The 15470-nt window shown below is 42.7% G+C and overlaps 1 pseudogene; it reads left to right on the plus strand.

The window, feature by feature from the left end:
- Nucleotides 1-188: 188 nt before the first annotated feature.
- On the plus strand, nt 189-12650 carry LOC139377038 (histamine H3 receptor-like; annotated as a pseudogene).
- The last annotated feature ends 2820 nt before the right edge of the window (nt 12651-15470 follow it).

The raw sequence follows: 15470 nt of genomic DNA on the forward strand, positions 1-15470 counted from the left end.
TGCTACTCTAACTTCCGCGATGCATACAAAGCCCTCCCTTCGGCAAATCTGACCACGACGCCATCTTGCCCCTACCGTCTTATAGGCAGAAACTCAAACAGGATGTACCAGTGACTAGAACTATTCAACGCTGGTCTGACCAATCAGAATCTACACTTCAAAATTGTTTTGATCTCGCAGACTGGGATATGTTCCGGTCAGCCATAGAGAATAACATCGACCTATACGCTGACTCGGTGAGGGAATTTATAAGGAAGTGCATTGGAGATGTTGCACCCACTGTGACTATTAAAACCTACCTTAACCAGAAACCGTAGACGAATGGCAGGATTCGCGCAAAACTGAAAGTGAGAACCACCGCATTTTAGCCATGGAAAGAGGTCTGGGAATATGGCCGAATATAAACAGTGTAGTTATTAAATCAAGCAAGCGAAATGCAGGTACAGGGACAAAGTGGAGTCACAATTCAACGGCTCAGACACGGAACGTACGAGGCAGGGTCTACAGGAAATCACCTCAAAAAGAAAACCAGCCATGTCACGGACACCGACGTCACACTTCCAGATACCTTCTTACTAAACTAAACACCTTCTTTGCCCGCTTTGAGGATAATACAGTGTCACCGTCGTGGCCAGCTAACAAGAACTGCGCCCCCCCTCTCCTTCTCCGTGGCCGACGTGAGTAAAACATTTAAACGTGTTAACCCTCGCAAGTCTGCTGGCCCAGACGGCATCCCTAGCCGAGTCCTCAGAGCATACGCAGACCAGCTGGCTGGTGTGTTTACGGACATATCTGCTGTCCCCACATGCTTCAAGATAGCCACCATCGTTCCTGTACCCAAGAAGGCAAAAATAACTGAACTAAATGACTACCGCACCGTAGCACTCACTTCTGTCATCATGAAGTGCTTTGAGAGACTAGTCAAGGATCATATCATCTCCACCTTACCGGCCACCCTAGACCCACTTCAGTTTGCATACCGCCATAACAGGTCCACAGACGATGCAATCGCCATCACACAGCACACTGCCCTATCCCATCTGGACAATAGGAATACCTATGTAAGAATGCTGTTCATTGACTACAGCTCAGCATTCAACACCATAGTACCCTCCAAGCTCATCATCAAGCTGGAGGCCCTGGGCCTCAACCCCGCCCTGTGCAATTGGGTCCTGGACTTTCTGATGGGCCGCCCCCAGTTGGTGAAGTTAGGAAACAACATCTCCACCTCGCTGACTCTCAACACTGGGGCCCCACAAGGATACGTGCTCAACCGCCTCCTGTACTCCCTGTTCACCCAACGACTGCCTGGCCATGCACGCCTCCAACTCAATCATCAAGTTTGCAGATGACACAACAGTAGTAGGCTTGATTACCAACAATGACTAGACGGCCTACAGGGAGGATGTTAATTCCCTCGGAGTGTGGTGTCAGGTAAATAACCTCACACTCAACGTCAACAAAACAAAGGAGATGATTGTGGACCAGGAAACAGCAGAGGGTGCACCCCCCTATCCACATTGACGGGACAGTAGTGGAGAAGGTGGAAAGTTTTAAGTTCCTCGGAGTACACATCACTGACAAACTGAAATGGTCCACCCACACAGACAGCGTGGTGAAGAAGGCGCAATAGTGCCTCTTCAATCTCAGGAGCTGAAGAAATTTGGCTTGTCACCAAAAACCCTGACTAACTTTTACAGATCCACAATCTAGAGTATCCTGTCGGGCTGTATCACAGCCGTGTACGGCAACTGCTCCTCCCTCAACCTTCAAGGCTCTCCAGAGGGTAGTGAGGTCTGCACAACGCATCACCAGTGGCAAACTACCTGCTCTCCATGAAACCTATAGCACCCGATGTCACAGGAAGGCAAAAAAGATCATCAATGACATCAACCACCCGAGCCACTGCCTGTTCACACCGCTACCATCCAGAAGGCGAGGTCAGTACAGGTGCATCAAAGCTGGGACCAAGACACTGAAGAACAGCATCTATCTCAAGGCCATCAGACTGCTAAACAGCAAACAATAACTCAGAGAGGCTGCTGCCTACATGGAGACCTAATGACTGGCCACTTTAACAAATGGATCACTAATCACTTTAAAGAATGGCACTTCAATAATGTTTACATATCTTACATTACTCACATCATATGTACAGTTGAAGTCAGAAGTTTACATACACCTTAGCCAAATACATATAAACTCAGTTTTTCACTATTTAATCCTAGTAAAAATTCCCTGTCTTAGATCAGTTAGGATCACCACTTTATTTTAAGAATGTGAAATGTCAGAATAATAGTAGAGAGAAGGCTTTTTTCAGCTTTTATTTCTTTCATCACATTCCCAGTGGGTCAGAAGTTTACATACACTCAATTAGTATTTGGTAGCATTGCCTTTAAATTGTTTAACTTGGGTCAAACATTTCAGGTAGCCTTCCACAGGCTTCCTCCAATAAGTTGGATGAATTTTGGCCCATTCCTCCTGACAGAGCTGGTGTAACTGAGTCAGGTTTGTGGGCCTCCTTGCTCACACACGCTTTTTCAGTTCTGCCCAAAAATTGTCTGTAGGATTAAGTTCAAAAAGGCAGTGTGTTTGAAGGTAGGCCTTGAAATAGATCCACAGGTACACCTCCAATTAGCCTATCATAAGCTTCTAAAGCCATGGCATCATTTTCTGGAATTTTCAAAGTTGTTTAAAGGCACAGTCAACTTAGTGTATGTAAACTTCTGATCCACTGGAATTGTGATACAGTGAAATAATCTGTCTCTAAACAATTGTTGGAAAAATGACTTGTGTCATGCACAAAGTAGATGTCCTAACAGACTTGCAAAAACTATAGTTTGTTAACAAGAAATTTGTGGAGTGGTTGAAAAACTTCATCTGTATATACTGTATTTTATACCATCTATTGCACCCTGCCTATGCCGCTCTTCCATCGCTCGTCCATATATTTTTATGTACATATTCTCATTCACCCTTTTTAGATTTGTGTGTATTAGGTAGTTGTTGCTGAACTGTTCGATTACTTGTTAGATATTACTGCACGGTCGGAACCAGAAGCACAAGCATTTCGCTACACTCGCATTAATATCTGCTATGGCAAATACAATTTGATTAGATTTGATTTTACTAATTTCCCTACATAATCATTCCATTAGTTATTTCCCCCTATTAGAAGTCTATGCCCCAGGTGTTTTTTCCATCAGAATTACTCCATTCAAACGAACTCAGTGTATTCTAATCAGACAGAAGTGTCATATAGGCCATTACGATGGCTTTGAACTTGTTTCAGTGAAAAAGAACGTGCCAAAAATATCCACCCCTCCACTGCATGCATTAATCAAACCATATTCATCAGTTCAGGCCTGATCAGGGAGAACAGGGAGAAGGGTGATGCTGAGCTCGTTCCCACTAATTAGCTTAGCAATTATTGTAAGCTGTCACAGTTCTTTAGCCCCCGTCTGGACCGCGTGTGCTCCAGAACATAATCCTCCTCAAATGACAAGATAATGGAGGCAGAGAGAGGCCACCGCTTCTAAAGGAACCTGCAGATATAATCCTCTACAGGGACCTTTTAGGGAGAGAGAGAGAGAGAGAGAGAGAGAGAGGGAGGGAGGGATAGAGGGAGAGAGCGAGAGAGGGAGAGAGCGAGAGAGGGAGGGAGATTTCAGCTTTTATGCTGAAATCTCCCAATTGTGTTTTCACAGTAGTTACTTCACCTCGTCATAGTTTTGTTCATTTAAATATTCCAACGTGCATATAAAGATAAGCCAGTTCAGAAAGGGAACCCGAGTGCCCACCTCAGCTGAGCATCAGCTTAGAAAGCACAATTAGATGCTAGTAACAATCACGCCTACCTTATTTGGCGGTCTACTTAAACTGACGGGTTCTGCTCACACATCCTGCTGCCGCTTGCTGCTTCCTGCTAGTATGTAGCTTAACTTCAGAACGTCTAAGAAAAGATACAGCCATGAGCAAGTGCTTACAGGTATACAATGTTGCTATACTGTGACAATTTTACTACCGCTATACTGTGAACGCGTAGATACATGTATATGCTCTAAAGGTTTCTATACAGTTGCTTAACAGTGTCATTTAATTATAAAGAATTCTTCCAACAACAGTAAACGCACCCTTCCTCTTGTTAACCTTCTGTTGTTCACTTCCTGATGTGAGACAGGAGAACCTATTAAAACCTAATTTAGCAGACAAACAAACACACAGATACACACAAACACACACACAATACAATCTTACAGAGCGAGAGAGAAATAAATAAATAAATAAAGAGATTTAGTCATAGATCAATAACCCTTCTGCATGGATCCTTTCCCCCTGCCACAGTGTGAACACATCACTGGTACCTACTTTGATCAAAGCGTCCTGCTTAGGCATATGCCACTCCTTACTGCTGGATGTGCAAAGCATACTGTGTAAAGCATCAGTCTGAATTGGAAATACACAATTAGGTTTATTCTGTTTGGTACCAGAGTTTCTGAAGGCCACATGGTTGTCTGGGAAACAATGATTTGTTGGCAGGAATCTAATAAGACAGCCATCAGGCGTACTGTGAGTCGCTTCCTGAGTGTTCAAAATCTGGGCAGGGAATTCCAGTACCTGGTTGACTGGGAGGGTTATGGCCCGGAGGAGAAGTGCTGGGTCCCCTATAGGAACATCCTGGACCCAACCCTGATCGCTGAGTACTGTTACCCCGTTCAATCAGGTATGGGCCCAGGTAGGATGCCAGGTGGTGCCCATGGGGGAGGGGGGGGGGGACTGTCGCACCCTGATCTGTTTCACCGGTCTTGTGCTTGTCTCCACACCCCACCAGGTGTCTCCTATTATCCCCTGTGTATTTATACCTGCGTTGTCTGTCTGTCGGCCAGTTTGTCTTGTTTTGTCAGGTCTTACCAGTGTGTTTCCCGTTGCTCTAGTTCTTGTTTTCTAGTCTTCCCGTTTCTCGACCTTTCTGACTGGCCTGAGCCTGCCTGCCGTTATGTCCCTTTTTGACTCTGCCTTCGATTACGAACCTCTGCCTGCCCTCGACCTGCCCTTTTGCCTGACCCTTTGTTATAACTATTTAGAGAACCAAACCATCCGCTTCCTGTGTCTGCATCTGGGTCATATCCTGAGTCGTGATAATCAAAATGAAAGCATTTTGAACAGATTCATATTTCTTTAGGCTAGTAGTATCGGTTTATTGCAGCCATAGACAGAATTGTACACCAATTTACAATCAGATTGTTATCAAATAGTAAAATCATACACTATCAAAATTCTTTCAATATAAATACAAAAAGATAATGCCCTCAACTAACATAGTTCTTTGTGATCAGTTACTTGATTGACAACACTGTTTGAGACAAAATCATCTGTGGGTGTGGTGGTGGTGGTACACTGCTATTGGATTAGCCAACAGGCTACGCTGGTATTTAACCCTTCTAAAATAAATAATAACTGTTCAAAGTGTAATCACAACTCGCCCTTTGGCATCTAAATGAGCTCTAAAATACCAGCAGGGAAATGTAATAATGTGCATCTTCATTCGGTCTGCTCTGAATTTGACTTTTATTTTCCGTGAACATGGCAATTCCATATTATTGTGTGGAAGGGTGTCCATCTATCTGAGCAAAAAAGGTCCAAAATGTGAATGGCTGGAAATGATATATTAATATTTGTTGAGTACGACTGAGCTGCAGTATTAACCCAATCTGAAAGACAAACTCAAGCCAAGAGACGAAAATACATGCAGTGCCTTTCGAAAGTATTCACCTCCTTGGTATTTTTCCTGTTTTGTTGCCTTACAACCTGGAATTCAAAATTATTTTTGGGGGGAGTTTGTATCATTTGATGTACACAACATGCCTACTGGCGAACAGCATTTTTTTCTTCAAACAATTACTTTTTTTCTGGCCACTCTTCTGTAAAGCCCAGCTCTGTGGAGTGTATGGCTTAAATTGGTCCTACGGACAGATACTCCAATCTCTGCTGTGGAGATTTGCAGCTCTTTCTGGATTATCTTTGGTCTCTTTGTTGCCTCTTTGATTAATGCCCTCCTTGCCTGGTCTGTGAGTTTTGGTGGGCGGCCCTCTATTTGAAGGTTTGTGGTGCCATATTCTTTCCATTTTTTAATAATGGATTTAACGGTGCTTTGTGGGATGTTCAAAGTTTCTGATATTTTTTTATAACCCTGATCTGTACTTCTCCACAACTTTGTCCCTGACCTGTTTGGAGAGCTGCTTGGTCTTCATGGTGCCGCTTGCTTGGTGGTGCCCCTTGCTTAGTGGTGTTGTAGACTCTGGGGCCTTTCAGAAAAGGTGTGTGTATGTACAGTTGAAGTCGGAAGTTTACATTAACCTTAGCCAAATACATTTAAACTCAGTTTTTTCACAATTCCTGACATTCAATTCTAGTAAAAATTCCCTGTCTTAGATCAGTTAGGGTCACCACTTTATTTTAAGAATGTGAAATGTCAGAATAATGGTAGAGAGAATGATTTATTTCAGCTTTTATTTCTTTCATCACATTCCCAGTGGGTCAGAGCTTTACATACACTCAATTAGTATTTGGTAGCATTGCCTTTAAATTGTTTAACTTGGGTCAAACATTTTGGGTAGCCTTCCACAAGCTTCCCACAATAAGTTGGGTGAATTTTGGCCCATTCCTCCTGACAGAGCTGATGAGTCAGCCTCCTTGCTCGCACACACCTTTTTAGTTCTGCCCACAAATGTTCTATACGATCGAGGTCAGGACTTTGTGATGGCCACTCCAATACCTTGACTTTGTTGTCCTTAAAGCATTTTGCCACAACTTTGGAAGTATGCTTGGGGTCATTGTCCATTTGGAAGACCCATTTGCGACCAAGCTTTAACTTCCTGGCTGATATCTTGAGATGTTGCTTCAATATATCCACATCATTTTCCTGCCTCATGATGCTATCTATTTTGTGAAGTGCACCAGTCCCTCCTGCAGCAAAGCACCCCCGCAACATGATCCTACCACCCCCGTGCTTCATGGTTGGGATGGGGTTCTTTGGCTTGCAAGCCTCCCCCTTTTTCCTCCAAACATAACAAGGGTCATTATGGCCAAACAGTTCTATTTTTGTTTCATCAGACCAGAGGACATTTCTCCAAAAAGTACGATCTTTGTCCCCATGTGCAGTTGTAAACCGTAGTCTGGCTTTCATATGGCGGTTATGGAGCAGTGGCTTCTTCCTTGCTGAGCGGCCTTTCAGGTTATGTCGATATAGGACTCATTTTACTGTGTATATAGATACTTTTGGACCTGTTTCCTCCAGCATCTTCACAAGGTCCTTTGCTGTTGTTCTGGGATTGATTTGCACTTTTCGCACCAAAGTATATTCATCTCTCGGAGACAGAACGCGTCTCCTTCCTGAGCAGTATGATGGCTGCGTGGTCCCATGGTGTTTATACTTGCATACTATTGTTCGTACAGATGAACGTGGTACCTTCAGGAGTTTGGAAATTGTTCCCAAAGACGAACCAGACTTGTGGAGGTCTAAACTTTTTTCTTGGCTGATTTCATGATGTCAAGCATAGAGGCACTGAGTTTGAAGGGAGGCCTTGAAATAGATCCACCTCCAATTGACTCAAAGGATGTCAATTAGCCTATCAGAAGCTTTTAAAGCATAATTTCTGGAATTATCCAAGTTGTTTAAAGGCATAGTCAACCTAGTGTATGTAAACTTCTGACCCACTAGAATTGCGATAAAATTAAGTTTTTACCTCGGTCCTGACAGCCTCTCTCCTTGCTTCCGGTATGCGGTAGGGTCTCAACTTCACCTTTTTCCCAGGTTCGGTGATGATGCAGTGCTGTACCAAATCTGTGTGTCCTGGTTCACTGGAGAACACATCCTGGTTTCGGCTGACCAACTCCCTCAGCTCCTGCTTCTAGGCTTGGCTCAGCTGCTCCCTCATTGTCACCTCCGCCGGCTCGGTCTCTGTGGTAGCCTTCTTCGGGGAAATAGAGTAAAGTACATCATGTGCATTCGATTTCTTTAGCAGATTCACATGGTATATCTGGGTCAGATGCCTACGTCCAGGCTGTCTGACCCTGTAGTTAACTTCGCCAACTGTCTCAATGACTTCGTGTGACCCGTTCCATCGGGCCAAAAACTTACATTCTGAGTTGTGGACCAACACTTTGTGTCCAGGCTGAAAGTCCCTTCGTTGTGCCCCTCTGTTGTACACCCTCACTTTAATAGCCAATGTACCCAGTGTAACTTCACGTCATTGACCATTTGTTATTGAGAAGAGTTCTATTGGAGTGGACAAACTGTGAATGTCACCAAAAGGCCTTAAGCAAGAGTTTTTCTTAGTTATCTAAGACATTTTCATATTTATCTATGTTGCATTGATACAGTATGTCTTGCCATCCATATTGTATATGCAGTAGGTATGTTTAGTATTTTGTCTATAATGACTGTGGTACACAAATTGCTTTGAAGTAGTACACAATAAAAATATAATTAAACATGTACAAATATAATATTTAGTGAATGTGAATGAATAAGCCTTTACATAATTGATCTAATGTACAATCAGTTTGAAACAGCTACCCACAACATATTTCACCTCTATTACTGTGCAAAACATATTATGACATTGGTGCTATTCAAAATGTGTTCATTTGTGAACATCTATCAACGTTTTGGCCATTTAAACAGTGTGCGTCCTGCCTTGCCTACCGATAATGGTAGAAGGGCTGTGAAAAAGGCTATTTTCCTTTGTTCTGAACATATGCCATGTGTCTGCCTCTGACATAAAACGGTGAGAAATGAACAAAAATAAGTAATACAAACATATCAGAAATTATAATGACTGTTTTCTAAGAACCAAAGAAAGTCAATGGCTGAATTACTAGGGAAAGGTTCAAGAGTCTCTGCTCCCATCAGGCCCTGACATTGGTCAACCATTGACCTTCTGTCACTTTTTGTGTAACTCACCTGGGTCATCATCAGCAAGGACTGTGCCACTCTGCTACTGTCCTGAAAGGGCCCATCTGGACAGGTTAATCATTCATGACCTCGCCATAGAGATAGATAGAAGACTCTAGTGCCCATTTGGCAGTATATTGCCAACCTCGGGTTTATACATGTTCAAACAAAATACACTAGGTGGTAGTGTGCACCCTTTCAGTATGTTTGTCAGCTCAAGTAGTAGAAGAAAAACATTTACTACTTCAAAATGGAGATGGCCTTAATGGTGCTGCTCATGCTCTCACAGACGCCATAATGGGACAGATGAAATTATGCAATGTCTATCTATGTCTATGGACAAAGGAGGGAGTGCTGCTGCATACGATGTACTATTTTGTTTGACAAGCACAACACTTAACATGTAAGAGAGTATATTGAAGAACCTCACTGACTCGTTAAACATCATGAAGCAGCCTAGGCTGAGGGGACGTACCAAGGCACCTCAATAGAAAGCCCTCCCCTTTTCCTGACCATGTGAAATGACCAGGAAAGACTCTTTCACTCCAACCCCTAGTTACAGTTGAAGTCGGAAGTTTACATACACTTAGGTTGGAGTCATTAAAAGTCGTTTTTCAACCACTCCAGACATTTCTTGTTAATAAACTATAGTTTTGGCAAGTCGGTTAGGACATCTACTTTGTGCATGACACAAGTCATTTTTCCAACAATTTTTTACAGGCAGATTATTTCACTCATAAAACACTGTATCACAATTCCAGTGGGTCAGAAGTTTACATGCACTAAGTTGACTTTGCCTTTAAACATCTTGGAAAATTCCAGTAATAATATCATGGCTTTAGAAGCTTCTGATAGGCTAATTGACATAATTTGAGTCAATTGGAGGTGTACCTGTGGATGTATTTCAAGGCCTACCTTCAAACTCAGTGGCTCTTTGCTTGACATCATGGGAAAATCAAAAGAAATCAGCCAAGACCCCAGAAAAACTATTTGTAGACCTCCACAAGTCTGGTTCATCCTTGGGAGCAATTTCCAAACTCCTGAAGGTACCACGTTCATCTGTACGAAAAATAGTATGCAAGTATAAACACCATGGGACCACACAGCCGTCATACCGCTCAGGAAGGAGACGCATTCTGTGTCCTAGAGATGAACGTACTTTGGTGCGAAAAGTGCAATTCAATCCTAGAACAACAGCAATGGACCTTATGAAGATATTGGAGGAAACAGGTCCAAAAGTATCTATATCCACAGTACAACGAGTCCTATATTGACATAACCTGAAAGGCCACTCAGCAAGGAAGAAGCCACTGCTCCATAATCTCCATAAGAAAGCCAGACTACGGTTTACAACTGCACATGGGGACAAAGATCGTACTTTTTGGAGAAATGTCCTCTGGTCTGATGAAACAAAAATAAAACTGTTTGGCCATAATGACCATTGTTATGTTTGGAGGAAAAAGGGGGAGGCTTGCAAGCCAAAGAACACCGTCCCAACCGTGAAGCACGGGGGTGGCAGCATCATGTTGTGGGGATGCTTTGCTGCAGGAGGGACTGTTGCACTTCACAAAATAGATGGCGTCATGAGGCAGGAAAATTATGTGTATACATTTAAGCAACATCTCATGACATCAGTCAGGAAGTTAAAGCTTGGTCGCAAAATGGGTCTTCCAAATGGACAATGACCGCAAGCATACTTCCAAAGTTGTGGCAAAATGGTTTAAGGACAACAAAGTCAAGGTATTGGAGTGGCCATCACAAAGCCCTGACCTCAATCATATAGAAAATTTGTGTGTAGAACTGAAAACCGTGTGCGAGCAAGGAGGCCTACAAACCTGACTCAGTTACACCAGCTCTGTCAGGAGGAATGGGCCAAAATTCACCCAATTTATTGTGGGAAGCTTGTGGAAGGCTACCTGAAACGTTTGACCCAAGTTAAACAACTTAAAGGCAATGCTACCAAATACTAATTGAGCATATGTTAACTTCTGACCCACTGGAAATGTGATGAAAGAAATAAAAGCTGAAATAAATAATTATCTCTACTCTTATTCTGACATTTCACATTCTTAAAATAAAGTGCTGATCCTAACTGACCTAAGACAGGTAATTTTTACTAGGATTAAGCGTCAGGAATGGTTAAAAACTGAGTTTAAATGCACTTGGCTAAGGTGTATGTAAACTTCCGACTTCAACTGTACATACTACCTGGTACGTCGTCACATGGTACTGGTCACTCCCTAATATTAGCAAGCCCCTAAGGGTTCAAATCCCAAATCGAATGATGGACTGTAATCTGTTTACATATAACAAATTTGCCATATATTACACAGTGTATTTTTACATTGAGGTGTGGTTTTGTCCTCAATTTTTTTTGTAAAATAAAAGAAATGTAACCTTTATTTTTTACAGGGAGTGAATGCTGAGACCAAGGTCTCATTTCCAGATGAGCCCTGTATGTGTGTACAATGCCACTGCGCCAGGAAAAATACTAGCTGAGAGAACCTCTGTAGGAGCCTGTGGAAAGGGCAGTGAGGGAGTATTTTTAGACTTAGGGTGTCTGTGATTTGGAGTAAAGCTGTCAGTTACTCCATATTGTTGACAGGAAGGAGCGATGTGTTACTGCAGGGACTTAGTGTTTTGATTGCAGACAGTTTCTATTAGAGACACTCTGGCACCTGTCAGTCCTTTCAGGAAGGCTCCACATTGATTTTATCAACAAAATAATACTTCATTGTTAATGCTCTTATATTAATCTTTTGAGCTCCAATTCATGCCGCCCCCTCACTTTGCCTATTTCACAGCTCATGGTAATGTATAATTACAGTCCACCTAATTCCATATTTTGTATAGCTTTTGAACCAACATCTAGACAGAATGACAAATAATAACAAATAATAACTCTTGTTCCATGGTTTTCACCAGGTGAGCTATCATGCCAGACAGGGCAAGACCCATCGAGCCATCATGAAGACGATAGCACTCTGGGTCCTTGCCTTCGTCCTCTATGGCCCTGTCATTATCTTCTGGCAGCTGGGGGAAGAGAAGAGCCGCATCCCGGAGGACGAGTGCTTCGCTGAGTTCTACTACACTTGGTACTTCCTCAGTGCCTCCATGTTGGAGTTCTTCTCCCCCTTTATCTCTGTAACATTCTTCAACCTCAGCATCTACCTCAATATCCATAGGAGGTGGCTCCGGAACAGAGATGAGGCCTGTGGACAGGCCCACATGCCCTGGGGATAGGGAAAGGCATCCGCCACACCTCCCACTTCTCCCAGAACATGGTGGTGGTTAAAAAGTTGACTAGGGCTGTGTCTGTCCAGTGGAAGGGATCATGCTCAGGGTCCATCCACTCCCAGATGTCCCCTCCCCCCATGGAGCAGCAGGACACCTCTTCCACCAGGAGCACCCAACACCTCTGGCTTTCCAGGGACAAGAATATGGCCAAGTCGCTGGACCTCAGAGTGTGTGTCTTTGCTGGGTGCCCGTCACTCTACTGACGATCATCAGTATATATCGCCCTATAGGGGGCGATGCATGCAGCACCGCTGGTATGAGGTCACCTTCTGGCTGCTGTGGCTCAACTCAGCTATTAAAACCCTTTCCTGTATCCACTCTGCCACAGCGGCTCCACAGGGCCTTCGGCAGGATCCTGTATCCCAGTAAGAGGTCGACTCAGCTTGCTGCCAACTGACCTTCAGCATGACAGGCCTCGACTGTGACAGGCCTCGACTGTATGTGACGGATGGGCCATTGACCAATGACAGGCTTCTACGGCATGTGACAGATGGGACAGTGTCCAAAGAGATGGTCACACATACGCACATAAAGCACTTTACTGTACATAGATTCAAAGGAGAATCTCATGACCAAATCTGATACTTTACCAATGTAAAAATTGGATAGAACATCTTTCCTTTATTTCGTGTATCTCCTTTCTCCTCACCTCCTTCACATAGACTCAAATGAGATACTCCCCACTAGGCACAGACGTCAGTTCAATGTCCATTTATGATTTACATTTGTGTCACGTGAGTTGGGGTGGGCATTTCTATGTTTTGTGTTTCTATGATTTTCCATCTCTATGTTTTGGCCGGGTATGGTTCTCAATCAGGGACAGCTGTCTATCGTTGTCTCTGATTGGGAACCGTACTTAGGTACCCTTTTCCCCCCCACCTGTCTTGGTGGGAAGTTGACTTTCTTTATGGCACTTAGCCTTAAGCGTCACGGTTTTGTTTTGTAGTGTGTCTTGTTTTGTTCGGCGTCTTTTTCTTTATTAAAGAACATGTACGCTCACCACGCTGCACCTTGGTCGGCCCCTTTCATCAGCCGTGACAATTTGGTTGAGTTTTCAACGTGAAATCTACAAAAGATTACACCATTCCATTGGATTTTGGTTCAAATTGACGTGAAAAATATGAAACTCCCTTACATTGATTACTTTTAGCAAATCCAATCAGTTTTCCACGTTTATTCAACGTCATCACATTGAAGGTTTTTGTTGTTGAAATTACGTGGAAACAATGTTGATTCAACCCATTTTTGCATAGTTGGGTCAGTACCAAATCTGATCATTTACCAATTAAAATGTATGATGGAACAAAATATATTGTCATATTGAATGCTGTTTACAGCCCTGAAGTGTATATGAATGTATTATGAGCATGTGTATGACAATGTTCGTTTTCTGTGAAGTCTGAATGTATTCATTATGAAGATCACAAAGAGATGTTCATTTAAATGATAGAAATGGAGAAAGAAACACAAGTGTCATGTTTAGTTTGCCTCTCAAACACAAGTCACTATCTCTGCTGTCAGAATTCTTCCCCTACAGACCTTTTACAGAAATTATATATTTGTTTCAGGATTTTTACTCATCAAACATTGACCATCAAGATTTAGAATGGATTATTCAACAATTCTTATCAGTAATTGACATATGTGCTGGATTCGGTTGTGTTATATCACAAGGCATTGTATTGTCTGACAAACAAGTATTAGTTTCTTTTGAACCTTCTGAATAATGAACTTGGTGTACGGGAGTAAATGTACCACTAGATGTCCCTGTTCATCTTCCTAGCTTTAGTTTGCACCTGAACGCCCTCTGTGCACCCAGACGTACTACATCAAGACCTGGATTGAAGGAGAAAAAAGAAGCCCAGATCAAATTATTAATTTCAGTCGTTTAGTTTCTTACCATTTGGTTAGGCTTTATTTATTCAAGCAACCCTTGTGTCAAATTTTTTACCTTGTCATTTTGATAATTGAATGCAGTGCTGTGTATCATTGATCTAAAAAAACGTCACCAACATTGGTCTACTTAGAATGGACCACACGCTGAGATGCTGCCTTGTTCTGAGTACTTTGTTTGGCCTCAATGAGACACAGTGCCTGACGAGTTACAAGATATATCCCAGCTAGCACATTTTGTTCCTTGGAAGTTGTAGGAACGTACGTTTTTGGGTTCCCGTTGGTTCTGAGAACGTTTTACTATGGCCCCTGAACGTTTTCCTGGGAGGTTTTATTTAACAGTCTCTGAACGGAAATTAAATAAAATCCAATCTAATTTTATTTGTCACATGCGTCGTAAACAACAGGGGTTGACTAACAGTGAAATGCTTACTTACGGGTCCTTCCCAACAATGCAGAGAGAAAGAAAATAGAGAAATCATAGAAAAGTAACAACATGTAATAATAGTAGAATAAAATGAGTAACAATAACTTGGCTATGTACATGGGGTACCAGTACTGAGTCGATGTGCAGGGGTACAAGGTAATTTAGGAAGATATGTACATATAACTAGGAATAAAGTGACTAGGCAACATGATAGATCATAAACAGTAGCAGCAGCGTATGTGATGAATCAAAAGTAGTTAGTACAAAAAGGGTCAATGCAGATAGTTTGGGTCGCTATTTGGTTAACTATTTTACAAACTATTTAGAAGTCTTATGGCGTGGGGGCAGAAGCTGTTCAGGGTCTTGTTGGATTCCAGACTGGATGCATTCATACAGGTTGCTGTGCGGTAGCAGAGAGAACAGTCTACGACTTGGGTGGCTGGAGTCTTAGAATTTTTTCCTTCCTCTGACGCTGCCTGGTATATTGGTCCTTAATGGCAGGAAGCTGGGCTACAGCGATGTGCTGGGCCGGGCCGTACGCACTACCATCTGTAGCGCTATGCGGTCGAATGCCAAGCAGTTGCCATACCAGGCGGTGATGCAGCCAGTCAAGATCTCAATGGTGCAGCTGTAGAACTTTTTGAGGATCTGTGGGCAAATCCTTTTCAAATTTTAATGTCACATTGACAAATACAGTGAAATGTTTATCTTGCAAACTCAAAAGCCAACAATGCAATAATCAACAACTATGTATTACTAGAAAAAACCCACTAGAGAAATAAGAGGAATAAGAAGGGGGAAAAGGTGTTGTCGTGCCCTCTTCACAACTGTGTTGGTGTGTGTGGACCATGATAGATCCCCAGTGATGTGGACACCGAAAAACATGCAGCTCTTGAT

This window comes from Oncorhynchus clarkii, chromosome 20 (genome assembly GCF_045791955.1).
Source record: "Oncorhynchus clarkii lewisi isolate Uvic-CL-2024 chromosome 20, UVic_Ocla_1.0, whole genome shotgun sequence".
Lineage (NCBI taxonomy): Eukaryota > Metazoa > Chordata > Actinopteri > Salmoniformes > Salmonidae > Oncorhynchus > Oncorhynchus clarkii.